This window comes from Nicotiana tomentosiformis, chromosome 8 (genome assembly GCF_000390325.3).
Source record: "Nicotiana tomentosiformis chromosome 8, ASM39032v3, whole genome shotgun sequence".
Lineage (NCBI taxonomy): Eukaryota > Viridiplantae > Streptophyta > Magnoliopsida > Solanales > Solanaceae > Nicotiana > Nicotiana tomentosiformis.
This window is the reverse complement of record NC_090819.1, coordinates 62,046,531-62,061,432: the sequence shown is the minus strand read 5'-3', so window position 1 is coordinate 62,061,432 and position 14,902 is coordinate 62,046,531.

Here is a 14,902-nt window from a genome sequence, read left to right as displayed (position 1 = left end):
AGGTGCGAAATATGATTTTGGCGTGCTGATGATGGGCCAGTTTAGAGGACTTGAGGCCGGGTTTTAACGGTAGCTTGAGCACGGAGATTTCGATTGTGTGAGCACGTGCTTTTGGGACTTATATGTCTGGTGGTATCCCTATTAGTGGGATTTGTGATTGGATGACTATGTGGCGAGTATGATGTGACTGTGGAAAGTGTTCAGATCGTTCGAATGTGATGAAAAGATTTTGATTGAGATGTAAATTTGGTGCATGATTTTCGTCTTGATTTGACGTATAGTCTCGAGTTATGGGTGTGTTGAAGGATCCTTTCATGTTTTTTAGTTGAGGAGTGAAGTAGATTTTCATGTGGTGATATGAGTTCAGACTCAGGAAGATTAAGTGATTGCGTAATAGTTATGACTTTGGAAGAGTATAGAGAAATGTTAGCTTGAAGCAAGCCGGTGGGTTATCTCCTTTGAGGTGTCCTGAGGTTGTGTGATCCCTATGATGTTTTATAGAGAGTTCTCCTTTACCAGTGAATGATAATTGTGCGATTTGAGTTTGGATCGGTTGTAATAGTTGACCTGACTATCACGAGGATGAATGCGAGATTTGCAGATGATTTGAGGTATTATATGGTTTGTGTTACATGAGCTTACGAAGGATTTAGTTGAATTTCAGTGTCGGATTCTGGCAGTACTAGAGTATGGGTATCGTGATGTTATCCAGTGTTTTGTTCTGTGCCTTTGAGCCAAGTAGGGGAGTCTTCTATCGATGATTTGATTGCACGGTTATGTGTTGTATTGGTTTCGGTTCGGGGTATACTAGTGAATCAGTTATGACTTGCAGAGGTCGAGATCGGGGATGACTCAGGTAAAGGAAATTCGGGATGCAGGTTGTATTACACTCTATGGGTATATGGGAATCATAAAATAATTGAGTGGTTATTCGTGAAGGGTGTAGTGTACATGGAGTAGGAATCTGCTCAGTTGCTTAGGAGTGTGGGTTACTCCCTTGGGTGTTGGTGTGCTAATGGGGCACAGGTCGTTCGGTCCGTTTGGTCGGTTTAATTGAGATTTGAGTAGAGTGGATGACTCTCGAGAATGGTTCTAATGGATTTAAGATTTATATGTAGCGATTTGGAATTTTCAAGATTTGTATATGGCTAGAAACTGAGAGTTACATTGGATGGTGTCGAGACTTGTGGCATTTTTATACCATTGTGGATTATGCATTTCAGCATCAAGAAGGTGAAGGAAATAATTTTAGGTTCACATAAGGTCTCCTTAGAGTGGGTGTCGCGATTGTGGTGCTTTGGGGTGCTTAAGAGGGGAGTCAACGGCTTATGGGCCTTAGGGCGTTGTGGTTTTATACTAGGGTCTTTTGTGTGGTGAATTTTGGTTAAGGATCGTGGTGTTCAAGCAAGGAGAAGTATCAATTTGAAGGCAGCTGGAAGGGACTTGGAGAAATAGAACAGTGTGATAGTAGGTTAGATCAGCACAGTAATGGATATAATCGGTTCTTTAGATACCTGTGATGTGGCTAGTCTCCACAGGTATTTTGTGGCAATGCTCTTGGGTTTTGGCAACCTGCGTGACTGGGTTGAGTTAGAAAGATTTAGTTTTGATGGCTTGATTATGTGCAAATGAGTTTCGAAGAGTTTTCAATGGTTACTACCATAGTTCAAGGTGTATATTTCCTACCGGTGTGTGGAACATGTTGAGAATAGGGATTTTCTTCTGGATGAGATCAAATGGAAGGTTTCTAACTGGTTGAGTATGTAGTTTACTGTGACTCAGAGTGGATTATGAGATTTTTGAACTTTTCATACGATGGCATGGTATATGCGGTGTGTTATGTGGGATTGAGATTTGCATGAGCAAGGTCACGGTGTATTCTTAGGCAACATGGACGGTTTCAGATGACTAGGTGAATGATATTACTATTTGGTATGGCTGGATGAAAGTATACATTTCATAAGGGGCAATGTGTTTTGATTTATGGATACTTCATTGGTATTGCGGCACTCCTGGTTGATCGACTGCTGATATTCAAATTTTGTATGTGGCACGGAAGAATTATAGAAGTATTCCTCGTGGGATGATCGTGGATAAGAGATGTGTTAGACATTCGGGCGGTGGAGATGGGATTATGGTGATTCATGTGTTCTATGGATTTGGAGACTGGAAGTTATCAAGAGCAGGTTGTTTTCATGGTTGTGGACTGTGAAGTCATGGCCGAAGCAAGCTAGACAATAGTATGTGTTATGATTCAGTCATTGTGGGCTTTCGGAGGGTTATTTATCCATGTGTGGGTGCCCAGAGTTGATTTGGGGGCCAATTGGTAGGCCCAACTAGGATGGGTATTCTACGTCGAGTCGGATTGGTTGGATCCGTACTGCTATTATTGAGGGATGTGCCATTCGGTTGTTGTTGAGCTTATTTGTGTTCTGAAATGATCTGTGAGTTACTCTTCTATGCTACGAGGGGTTGCGATTCGTGGGTTATATGCACATACGGTGTGGTTCTATTTGGGCTTTATAGCGAAAATTGAGCAAGATGAGTATTTGAGTATTGCGTGATTGTTTGCGCGTTGGCTATGTTCTTTCCGGATTGTGGTATTGTGCTATTTGCTCTCCGGGGTTACGGTAATGCACCTTGGGTACTTGATGTCGAATTTCGTGTGGTTATTGATTTTGAGCATGGTGGCTGAGGTATTTCATATGGAACAGTGTTTGGACCGGGTCACGTATTGCAGCAGAGTTATGTTGAGATATGATCTTTTGTGTTAGATTCGTGTGTTTTGGTTCTACGGTGTGTGATAGGTTCTTAGCATTGCGTTGTGGTGGTACTTGTTGAGCTTGCGGGATAGTTCTCCCGTCTGAATCAGTTTTCTATGATTTGAGTATATTTGGAAGGTTGCTTATTGATGCACGGATTGCATGGGTTATGGCGTCAGATTGTATTGATGTGGCATGTCACTGGGGTGGTCGTTTTGGATGAGATGAGATCATTGGACCTAGAATGGATACTATCAGAATTGATTACAGCATGTTTGGAAGGATAATATTGAAAGTTAGCTTAGAATTTGCTATAGTTCTTGTCGAATGAGAGGGAATTCCATGACTGGTTGATATGATGAATGGTTATGAGTTCTGCATGTTTCTTTCATCATCGGAGTGTACGAAGGTTTTAGAACGAGGTTTTGTTTGATATGAGGTTTATTATCGGTATTGGGTTATTTTGAGCAGCTACTGTGATTTGAAATTATCGCTATGAATATTTGAGTTATGTGGTACATCATGTGATTACATCTTGGGTTATGGTGAAGGCTTGTTACATATTTTTCAGACTTATACAGTGTGTAAATGCGAGATTCTGATCTTATAGAAATTCCGGATGTTGGAAATTGGATTCTAAGGTTTATGGGCTAGGTTGAATTAAGAAACTATAGTTATGCTGTGTTGTCGGGCCTATATGGGATAGGGTGACGAGAGATCACCCCCGGGTATGTGCATGGTAAGGTTACACGACGATTTGATGGCTTTTAGAATAACTCTTGGCACGTTCGAGGACGGATGCATGTTTAAGTAGGGGAGGATATAACGACCCAACCGGTCATTTTGAGTATTTACACTTCGCTCGGTTGTTTGAGGGCATGAGTAGCTCTGTATGATGTATTTTGACTTGTGTGAATCATCATTTTTGACTTTCAGGTTTTTCGGAATCGAATTGGAAGAAAGAATTTTATTGTTGAAGCTTTAAATTGGGAGAGTTGACCAAGTTTGACTTTTTAGCATTTGACCTCGGATTGGAATTTTGATAGTTCTGTTAGCTCCGTTGGGTGATTTTGGACTTAGGAGCCCGTCCGGATTGTGATTTGGAGGTCCGTGGTTGAATTTGACTCGAAATGGCGAAAGTTGAAATTTGGAAAGTTTGACCGGGAGTGGACTTTTTGATATCGGGGTCGGATTTCGATTCTGGAAGTTGGAGCAGGTCCGTAATGTCGAATGTGACTAGTGTGCAAAATTTGAGGTCAATCGGACGTGATTTGATAGGTTTTGGCGCCATTTGTAGAATTTGAAAGTTTTGAAGTTTCTTAGGCTTGAATCCGTGTGTAATTCATGTTTTCGATGATGTTGGAGGTGATTTGAAAATTTGATTAAGTTCGTATGATGTTATAAGATTTGTTGTTATGTTTGGTTGAAGTCCCAGGGGGCCTCGGGTTGATTTCGGGTGGTTAACGGACTTGGAATGTGATTTGAGAACTTGCAAGAGTCTGAGAGCTGCTGGTGTGACCGCACCTGCGGAGAGGGGACCGCAGATGCGATGCCGCAAGTGCGGCAGGTTGAGCGCAGGTGTGGAAAGGGTGGAGACCAGCAGGGGTCACAGGTGCGATGGTTTCTCCGCACATGCGATAGCGCAGATGCGGACCATGCATCGCAGGAGCGAAGGCAGCCAGAGTTAGTTATTTTCGCAGGTGCGCCCAGATTTTTCGCACCAGCGGGAATGCAGGTGCGAGCCCAGGCTCCTCAGGTGCGGAAGTGCCTGGGCAGAACCTATATCAGCGGGGTCTGAGATTTTTGGCTTCATTTCATCATTTTGAGCTCGTATTTTAGAGATTTTGAGAAGGCTTTTCAAGTGGGATTCTTGAGGTAAGTTCCTTGTCTTCATTTTTCTTCAATAATTATGTTTTCCCACTGATTTTCCACCTAGATGGTGTGTTTTTGAGGTGTAAATTGGGGATTTGAGGCTAGGGATTTAGAGAGTTAGTTTTGAGGATTTGAATGACCAATTGGTGTCGGATTTTGATGAATTTGGTATGGTTGGGCTCGTGAGTGAATGAGATTTCGGATTTTGTGACTTTTGTCAGATTTTGAGACGTGGGCCCAGGGGTCGGGTTTGGGCCGGTTTTAGATTTTGGCTATAATTTCATATTTTTCTTGTTGAATTAATTCCTTTAGCCTATATTGATTGTATTGAGCAGCTTGTGGCTAGATTCGGGACGTTTGGAGACGAATTTGAGTTGTTTTTGGTTAGTTTTGAGCCGTTCTGAGGTCGGAACGCGCGGGATGGTATCTTTGGAGCATTGATTGGCTTGCTCAACATTGGTATTGGCTTGTTCGAGGTAAATAACTCTTCTAATCTTAGTGCTGAGGGTATGAATTCCCGAAATACGTGTTATGTGATTGGTATTGAGGTGACGCACATGCTAGGTGACGGGCGTGTGGGCGTGCACCATGTGAATTGGGACTCTGTTGCTTCCATGGCACTGTATAGTGGTCCTACTTTGTTGATATCCGTGTTTTTACCATTTGATAAAGTAATTGAGCCGTCAATCATGCTAGATATCATGTTTAGGCTTTATGGCGATACCGTTGGGACCCATAGTGGTCGTTTCTTGCTGTCATCTCACTGATTTCATTGATATTTCGTACTCAGTCATATTTATGCATTCATATCATATCTCAATCTCAGTTGTTATTTATTGATACATCATATCATTGTTGTCGGGCTAGTTTCATGACATTATGAGCCCGTGAGTGAGACAGGAGAGATTGATGACTAGGTGAGGTCGAGAGCCTGATTATGAGTGACAGTTATGGGATCGGGCTGCACGCCGCATCATGCTATATTGATTTATGCCTGGATCTGACTTATGATAGCGCTTGGGCTGTAGGAGCCCATCCAAAGTCTGCACACGCCCAGTGTGCGCGGTTGATTATATTGAGGGATGGATCTTCCCTGGACATGGATCTTGTCCGAAGCATTATATACCTGGAGATGGATCTTCTCCATGGGGCCGGATTGGCCTTCCTCGGTACTGAGTGACTGATGGTCAGTGATGTATATATTCCGGGATGGATCTTCCTTGGGCCGTATGGGCCATATATAGTACCGAGTGGTTGAGCATGATGAGTGAAAAGTGTGAGACAGTGAGATTGAGTACTCTGAGAGTGTGAGTACATGATTCATCTCTGAGATACATGGCATTGGCATGCACACATGACATACAAGCATAGAGATACATTTTTCCTCATACTATACGGTATCACGTCATTTATGAATTTTTACACACATTGATATGTGGGCATAGAGAGGTATTTCACACTTGCTATCTGGAAAGAAAATGAAACATCTTATTTATTGTGGAAAGGATATTTGGAAAAATTATAATTTTCAAACTTACTCGTATTTTTGGCATTTTCGGTAAAAGATTTGAATTTTCACTTAGATACTTGAAAAGCATGACTATTTTTCTGGAACTGTGAACGAGCTGAGCATTTTACTTCTGAGATACATCTTCGTTATTGTATTATGCTGTTATGAATTATTGTGGGATATTGGTATTGGACCCGACCTTGTGTTAGTTCGTCACTACTTTCAACCTAAGGTTAGATTTGTTACTTATTGAGTACATGGGGTCGGTTGTACTCATACTACACTTCTACACCTTGCGTGCAGATGTTTGTTGCTGATGTTACTGTGTTCGATGGGAGCTGGATTGAAGATGTACCTACGTCCCGGTTGTAGCTGCCTCTTGTTCGTGGTAGCCTTAGATCTATAAAACTCTGTCTATGTACTTTTCAAACAGACTATGTATTTATTTTATTTCCGCTTTGTAAACTCTATTCTTAGAAGCTCATGATTTGTACTACCAGTTCTTGGGGTTAAGTGGCTTACCTAGCGGGTTGGTTAGGTGCCATCACGATTAGTCGGATTTTGGATCGTGACAGCCAGCCAATGCTTTAAAGCATACAGGTTGTGGGACACATTGACATTTATGATTATCTATATATATATGACATTAAGTATATAATGGCAACATTATTTATGTTTTACATTATTTGCGCATGTGTTTTTATTTCTCAGGTTATTTATTAGTTTAATACTACAACACAAAAACAAAAACGACAACTTAACATAATTTAATTTCGGTACAATTAATGATAATACATGACACGTAAAATATAAAAATAAAATACTACACTCAACGCATCCATGTGTTTGTTTAGTCACTATCACCCATTATTCTGTGATTCAACCACTTAAATTTCTCTTCCAACCTATTTTTTTCTTCTTCTGCATCTTTTAGTTTCTCTTTCACTGCCGCAAGTTGTTGTTGTAGTTTAAAGATCTGGAATTCGTATTCACCAGTCATATTCCAAATATACTGCAAACATGATTTGTAGTATTCTTGGTTAATGAGTTCATCATACCATTCTTCAAATCTATATTGATTTCCGTTCTACCAATGGGGATTATAACACAACACTATTAATTAACATGTTATATAAAAAATATTAACAAACATTATTTCCAAAACAATAACTTACAAGTTGTTGACAGATCCAGTGTTTGCGCCCCACATTACTATTTGACCAACATGGCTTCAAAATCGCACGTTTGCCACAATAACACCTTGGTACGTCATTGCGTCCAGACATTTCTTAATACAAGAAAAATGAACAATTTATGGAAAGTTTTTCTATTTGTTTGGTTAAGCGCAAATAATAACTAAAATACGCTAGGCTTTTATAGGCAAGATAAAACACATAACGCATATTGGTGGTGCACTATGTTTCGCGTGATAATGATTCTTTAGGGTACAAGACAGCTTTTGCAGAACAACAACTTTTTCAGGTCGACAAGACAATACACATAACGCATATTGGTGGCGCGCTATGTTTTGCGTGATAATGATTCTTTAGGGTACAAGACAACTTTTGCAGAACAACAGCTTTTTCAAGTTGACAAGACAATACACATAACGCATATTGGTGGCGCGCTATGTTTCGCGTGATGATGATTCTTTAGGGTACAAGATAGCCTTTCCAGAACGGCAGCTTTTACAGGTCGACAAGACAATACACATAACTCATATTGGTGGTGCGCTATGCTTTGCGTGATAATGATTCTTTCGGGTATAAGACAGCTTCTTAAACTGAACCAAGACATCTGTATTCAAAGACCATTGGAAGAAACATTACAACATCCATTTAAAAAATGCCACTAAAACTTAATAAGTGGTTCAAAAAAGAGGCAAAAGGGTGAAGGTAGTTTAACAGATCCCCATGGAACACGTCTTAACACTATCGATTCCTACCTTGAAAAAAATATGCTAGGTTGCTATACTTATTTGGTTGATGACAAGTGGTATGGTGTTCTGCGTACCTTGGAAAATAAGCCTATCAATATGCACACTGATCTCAAAATTGCAGGGCACATTATTGAGGGCGAAACGCATTCTACAAAGCCTGAAGGTATGCAAATTTGGGGCGAAAAACTACAATGGGTTCCCCTTTACTCAAAACGATGTGATTATAAAGTACTATGTCGCTGGCATGGGCTTGTTTTGCCACAAGCACTGTCTCAAACCTTCCAAACAAACACACACAAAGATGAACCAGAAGTGATTCGGCATTTGATGAAGAATATTCTAGAGATGGAAAAGGCACTAGATGTTCATCATGCAATGGATGATCTTAACTTCCTGAGAGGAACGGAAAATCAATACTGGGATTTATTAGAAAATGAGAAATTGCATAGAGAAATGATTATCCTATTTTCCCAACAGTTGTCGAGTGGGAGGGACTACATAAGTTTCTACCACAGACGTTGAACATAGGAGTCCCATATTATTGTAGAAATCAAGCAAGTGGTCTTATTGATTATAGCGATGAAATACGAGAAATGTGTGTCAACTGGGGCCTAGATTACGATGCCCTCGATCCTGAAGGGTACGTACACGATGTTGACGAAGAAGATGAAGACAGTGACAATGAAATAGTGCCAGACAATGATGATAATGGCGAATGACAATTGTTATTTTTTTTTGGGGTGTATGTTAAATTGTTGTACTTAAGTATTAATGCTAAATATCAATTAGATTTAACCCCAATGGAAACATAATTTTATTTCATATATTTTGTAAACTGAACATGTACATACACTTATTACAACAAACTACTACAAACAAAACACTACGTGTATCCTTCATAATTGGGCACATTGGATAAACTTCCACCGGGAGCTGAATTACCACCACTACCCAAACCAGCTAAAGGACATTTACGATGGTCGTGTCCAGTTTGCGAGCATATGCCACATTTACGCGCATAAACGGTATCACCAACATCCATTTAGTTTTGTATACGCGTTATTTTTTGCACTTGTCGTTGACGCACATACTTCTTGTTACACACCATTTTAAATGGTTCCGGCGGCCAATAATGCTCAGCACCCACTGGCTGCAACTGTCCACTATAGGTGTTTAAGTATGAAGCAACACTATATTCTTTATCAACGTACCTCATTGCCGCGAAACCTGTATGTTGAAAGCACTTCATGGCATGTGAGCACGGCATGTGATAGATGGACCATTTTCCACATGAGCATAATCTTCTGGCTTCATTGACGGTGTGTGTATTATTTCCCCGGTTGTGATGAATAGTAGTGCGAACTTCAAAAATATTTTGCTCGTTGTAATACTGTAAAAATGAATGTCATTGTGCTTGCTTCCTGTATTTCTCAAATCTTTTCATTGGTATTGGCATAAATTCAACACCCCTTTCCATCAACGACGATGCACCTCTCGATCTTTCAACAAAACTCTCTGCCATCTGCTTGAATGATATCCGCACCATGGCAGTGACAAGCAATCCACGTGCAGACTTCAATAACTCGTTGAAAGACTCTGACACATTTGTAGTCAGAATTCCCCATTTGTTGCCACTATCCGCATGCAAAGTCCACTTGTCAAGCTCATATCGCATCAACCAACTATAGGCTCCTTGGTCTTCCTGCCTGATCAATTCCATTCGCCTCCTGAATTTACACTCTTGGTGATCTGTTGCAGTCATCCACATTAAATCATGCAAGTCCTTGTTCGGATAAGCCCTCTAGAAGTTGGCTTTCAAGTTCCTAACACAGTAACGGTGGTAGGCATACGGTTCCTGCCATGCACGCAAATTCTGTACAGAACTTAAAATACCGCCATGCCGATCAGATATTAGACAAATACCTAAATGTTGTCTGACAACATGCCCCTTCAAGTGATTCAAAAATAATGTCCACGTCTCTTAGCTTTCATTGGCACAAATAGCAAATGCTAGGGGAAATATACTTCCATTAGCATCTACTGCAACGACGATCAACAATTTAATATCATACTTTCTATAGACATGAGTGACGTCTATGGATATTACTGGTCGACAATGCACAAAACCATCAATGGCTAGTTTAAATGCCCATAACACATATCTGAATATATGTTCTAGTATTCCCGGACTCTGCTCAAGCTTCCATTCAACAACAGTCCCGAGGTTAAAGTGTTGCAATGCGGTCATGTACCTGGGTAGAGAGGTAAAGGACTTATCCCAGTTAACATAAACAATTTCAATCACACGTTTGCGCCCGAGAAATGCCTTTCTTTTGGTAATGGTACATCCATATACCTGGTGGACAGATGTTATACACTTTTTGATCTTGTACCTTATGGACGCTTCAATGTGTGGAATCAAGACAAGAGAATTCAAGTCAACATTCAAGTTAAAATTATTCCCACTGAATGTGTCCATTTCACAATTATGGGTGCCAATGTATTTACCCACAACCCACATATTTGTTTTCAGCTTCCTCGCACGCAGCATCCAATTACAACCCGTAAAGCATCTACGATAAATCACCTTGTATACGTCTGGAGAAGAATCATGAACCACGATCTCATGACACTCTTTTATGCTGTACATTCGCACCGCCCTGCTTAGGCACGCTTTATCAGCAAAAAACATGATGTTTGACAACATTGTTGCTCTAGATTCATCCCACATTGCTGTCCAAATTTCGTCAAGATCCCTTGTAAGGGCAGCCACATCCAACATACTTGGCAAATAATCAAGGTAGGGAATCTCTCTTGAATGAAACGGCACGTGGGACTCGTACACTCTTGGTCTAACGGGAGGTGGAGCATGCTCCCTCGTCAAATCAGGTTCATCATTCTCATTCTCAACATCATCACCCTTATCGGGGAAGGGTGTGTCATCTCCAGACTCATCAGTATTGTTTTCATAATCATTATTCTCTTCCTGACTTTGTGCATATGCCAGATCTCGATTAAACATGTCGTCTTCAGGCAATTGAGTAAGGACAGGACCTTCAAGTTGCTCGTTTTCACTACACAACCAATAAAATAATGAGTTTCTAAAATTGATCCAAACTTTACATATAAACTTTATCACTTCACTTACAAATCATAATGTGTTGATATCTCATGATGCGTATTATCCTGCTGATGATGACTCCCGGATGGACCACTATAATCCAACACATCAAAACTAGGCATATTCTAACTGGTAGTTGGTTTATAACTTGTAAAATTCATATCTGGTCGGTATCCCCTGGGGAATATATGAGTATTAATATAAATTCAATACATAAAAATAAACATCATAACATAGAGAAAAATTGAAGTTTACTACTCGGCTTATGGATTATGTAAACCTGGGGAGAAATTATTTCCTCGCTCCTCATTCTCCCGTGGAGATAAGTTTAGATCAGGCCAAACTCTTTCACCTGGAACCTGTTCGGCTAAAATTGCTCCAAAATAACCACCCAATGATTGAGGGATATCCCTACTTTGCGGAACCTCATTATTGCGAAAGTCTACAGCCTTGACGTACATTTCCAACATTTTTATCACAAGTAATTCCTGGTATTCATCCAGAGTCCTCAAAAAGTCTCTCAGAGTTTCATCGTCTTCGATGTTAAACTCAGCATAACAAGCAACTCCTTGCGGAGTAACAAAATACAAATATCTTCTGGTTACTTTAATATTCACCAAACGTTTACTCACACTCATTTGTTTTACATAACAACGATACTAATGTAACGATACCAATGTATCGTACTCCATTGTAAATTGTAACTTAACATGACATTGTGGAGAACAACTATAGCGTACTGAGTTATTCACCACCACAACCTCACCCTCCAATATAATGAAATCCTAATTCTTTGCTCTTCAGACATTATAACAAAATGCAAAATAACTTAACGAACAAATATTTCGGAAGACTTGAAGGATCCTGAATGGATTTTTACAAAATCCTGAAACCCTTTAAATAAGGAAAAAACCAGTCCGGGGGGTACAATTATTTGATGTATAGCGCCTTAAATATACGCGCTATACCCCTATAAATTATTGGTTTGTCAGTTAAGTCCAGAAGAATTATTGGTGGGCCCAACTTTTATGTATAGCGCGGTTATTCACCGCGCTATACCTTAACGGCACGTTTATGGTGCCCAGTTTTTTCCCCACATACTATGGTTCTTTGAGTCCAAAAGAATCACACTTTGGTTCTGGACTCCTTCATACATACCAACTTCATGATATGTAATGTAGATCAGTTTGGAAAAGTATGGGAAGATCGAGATGATTTGCTAATGATTAGTATTAAGGAACTACCACCTTTAGTTATTAGCCGGGCTTGACGTGGCAGATAAGTTTCCTTCTTGGAAATTACTTTACCAAATCAGTGTATTGAGAAACAGATTGATAAATATGCATCAAAAGATTGATATAATATTGGAAAAATTTATTAATGAACATAGAGAGAATCTAGCTAGCAAATGGAAAAAGGCAACAACGAGTTAGGAATGACGAACTTCAGTTTCACCTCACAAATGACAATATATACATGAAATGCTAGTTTAAGCTGTTAGGTTTAGAATTTTAATGATGATTAAAAATAAAAAGATCTGACTAATGTGAATCTGCTATGTGTGCAGATTCACTGATCAAAGTTATGGAGGCGTAAGAAGCAATCAAAGAGCCAACGGCTATGACATTAAAATTTGTTCATCAAAGGAATACAAGAAAGGAAAGAAAATCAGTCATACGGGCAAAAGACTTACAAGGATACAAGAAAGAAAAGGAAATCAATCAAGTACGAGAAATCGGCAGAAGGTTCAAGAGCAAATGATTGAGAAGATAAAGGAGCTACTCTGCATATTAAGAATGAATCTGGTTGTACTTCACATACTTGATTCATGAGGCTACCCATGGATCCTACTCTTAGAGAATACTGCCTCAAAAGAAAAGTCGCACTATCAATGATTTTCCAAAATCTCGGAAAAAGGAATCAAGGACTTCATCAAGCACTATTAAAGAAGAGAAGAAAGGATGTGGAAGATTACGCAGCTTTCATCCAAATTTTCATTCTTTCTACTTCTTACTAAACACTGTATTCCTAAGCTTAATAGTGTATCAAAAGATAAAGAGAAAAAGAAGCTATTGAAAGATTGTGTCAGAAATCAGTTGTAACTCGTTGGTGGTAAACGTAAGAAAACCACTCTCATTGTAACTGACATTGAAGATCTAAGAGAACCCGTATGACTCAAGGAACTGGATGTAGGTACCATACCAGTACACGAACCAATATAAAAATCTCTATCTCTCCTGTTCATTTTTCGTTACTTGCCTTTACCTTTATTTGGTATACTAACTACTGTCTGCAGAATCACGATAGTCAACTACTAGCCAAGTTAGTTGACTAAAAGAATTTTTACAATTCACTCCCCTCTTGTACGTTCAACTGGTATTAGAGCAGGTCTCACACTCAGAGGAAAACATTTGCTTAACAGCAAAGTGAGAAAATATCATGGGATCAAACACTGTCGTTGGAGCACTATTTCAAGAAGGAACCTCACAAGTTAGACCACCTTACTTCAATGGACAACATTTTTCACACTAAAAAATGCGCATGAAAACATATGCAAAGTCATATACTGACGAATAATCTGCTATGGTGCAGGTAAATGCCAAAGCCAAGAACCTTCTGTATAATCCAATAAGTGGTGAAGAATACAAAAAGATCTCAAGCTGTGAAACTGCGAAGAAAATGTGGGACAAGCTAGAAGTTACCTATGAAGGAACAAACAAAGTCAAAGAAATAGGAATAAATCTACCGGTTGGTGACTATGAACTATTCCAAATGAAAGATAGAGAATTAGTGGAAGAAATGTTCTCTCGATTCAGCAAAATTATTAGAGACCTGAAATTCTTTGGTAAACCAATCAAAAGTGGAGAACATGTCAGGAAAATACTAAGGAGCCTACCTACCATTTGGCAATCCAAATTCATTGCACTGGAATGTCAGGATCTCGACATAATATCATATGATGAACTCAGAGGTGATCTAATTTCCTTTGAGAAAACTCATTTGGACGAAAAAATACAGCAAGAAAAAAAGAAAACTATTGCATTTAAAACAACAGTGGCTGAGTCGGAAGAAGAAGAAGAAGAAGAAGAAGAAGAAGAAGAAGAAGAAGAAGAAGAAGAAGAAGAAGAAGAAGATGGAGAACAACATGAGAACATAGCTATGCTTTTAAAAGTTGTAACAAGCATGATGAGAAGAAACAAAAATATTAGAGGAGGCAAACCAAATTTCAAAAGAGGGAGAATGGGAAATGAGAATGACAAAAATAATGGAAGATGCTATGAATGTGGAAAATACGGAAGATGCTATGAAATTATCAAAAGAAGAAATTATTTGGAGCATGGAGCGATGAAGAAGAATCTGATCATGAGGAAATTGCCAACATGTGTTTCATGCCAACTAAGAAGACAGTGATGAAGATTTCGGTGAGCTTGGCTTCATGGCAGATGAAGGAACAAGTGAGGTATGTTCGCCTATGTGTCCTAAATGTAATAAACTCCAAGAATTTATTGATATTGCTCTTGCAGACATTGAGAAAGTTCTACATGAACTTCGAAAGATTCAAAGAGAAAAGAAAGACTAGGCACTGAAACTAGAAGTATGTGAAATTGAAAAAGACATGCTTTAATAAGGAGTTCATGAACTTCAACTTCAACTAAATGGATTGCAAAAATCCACCAGTCACAGTTTCAATAAATCAA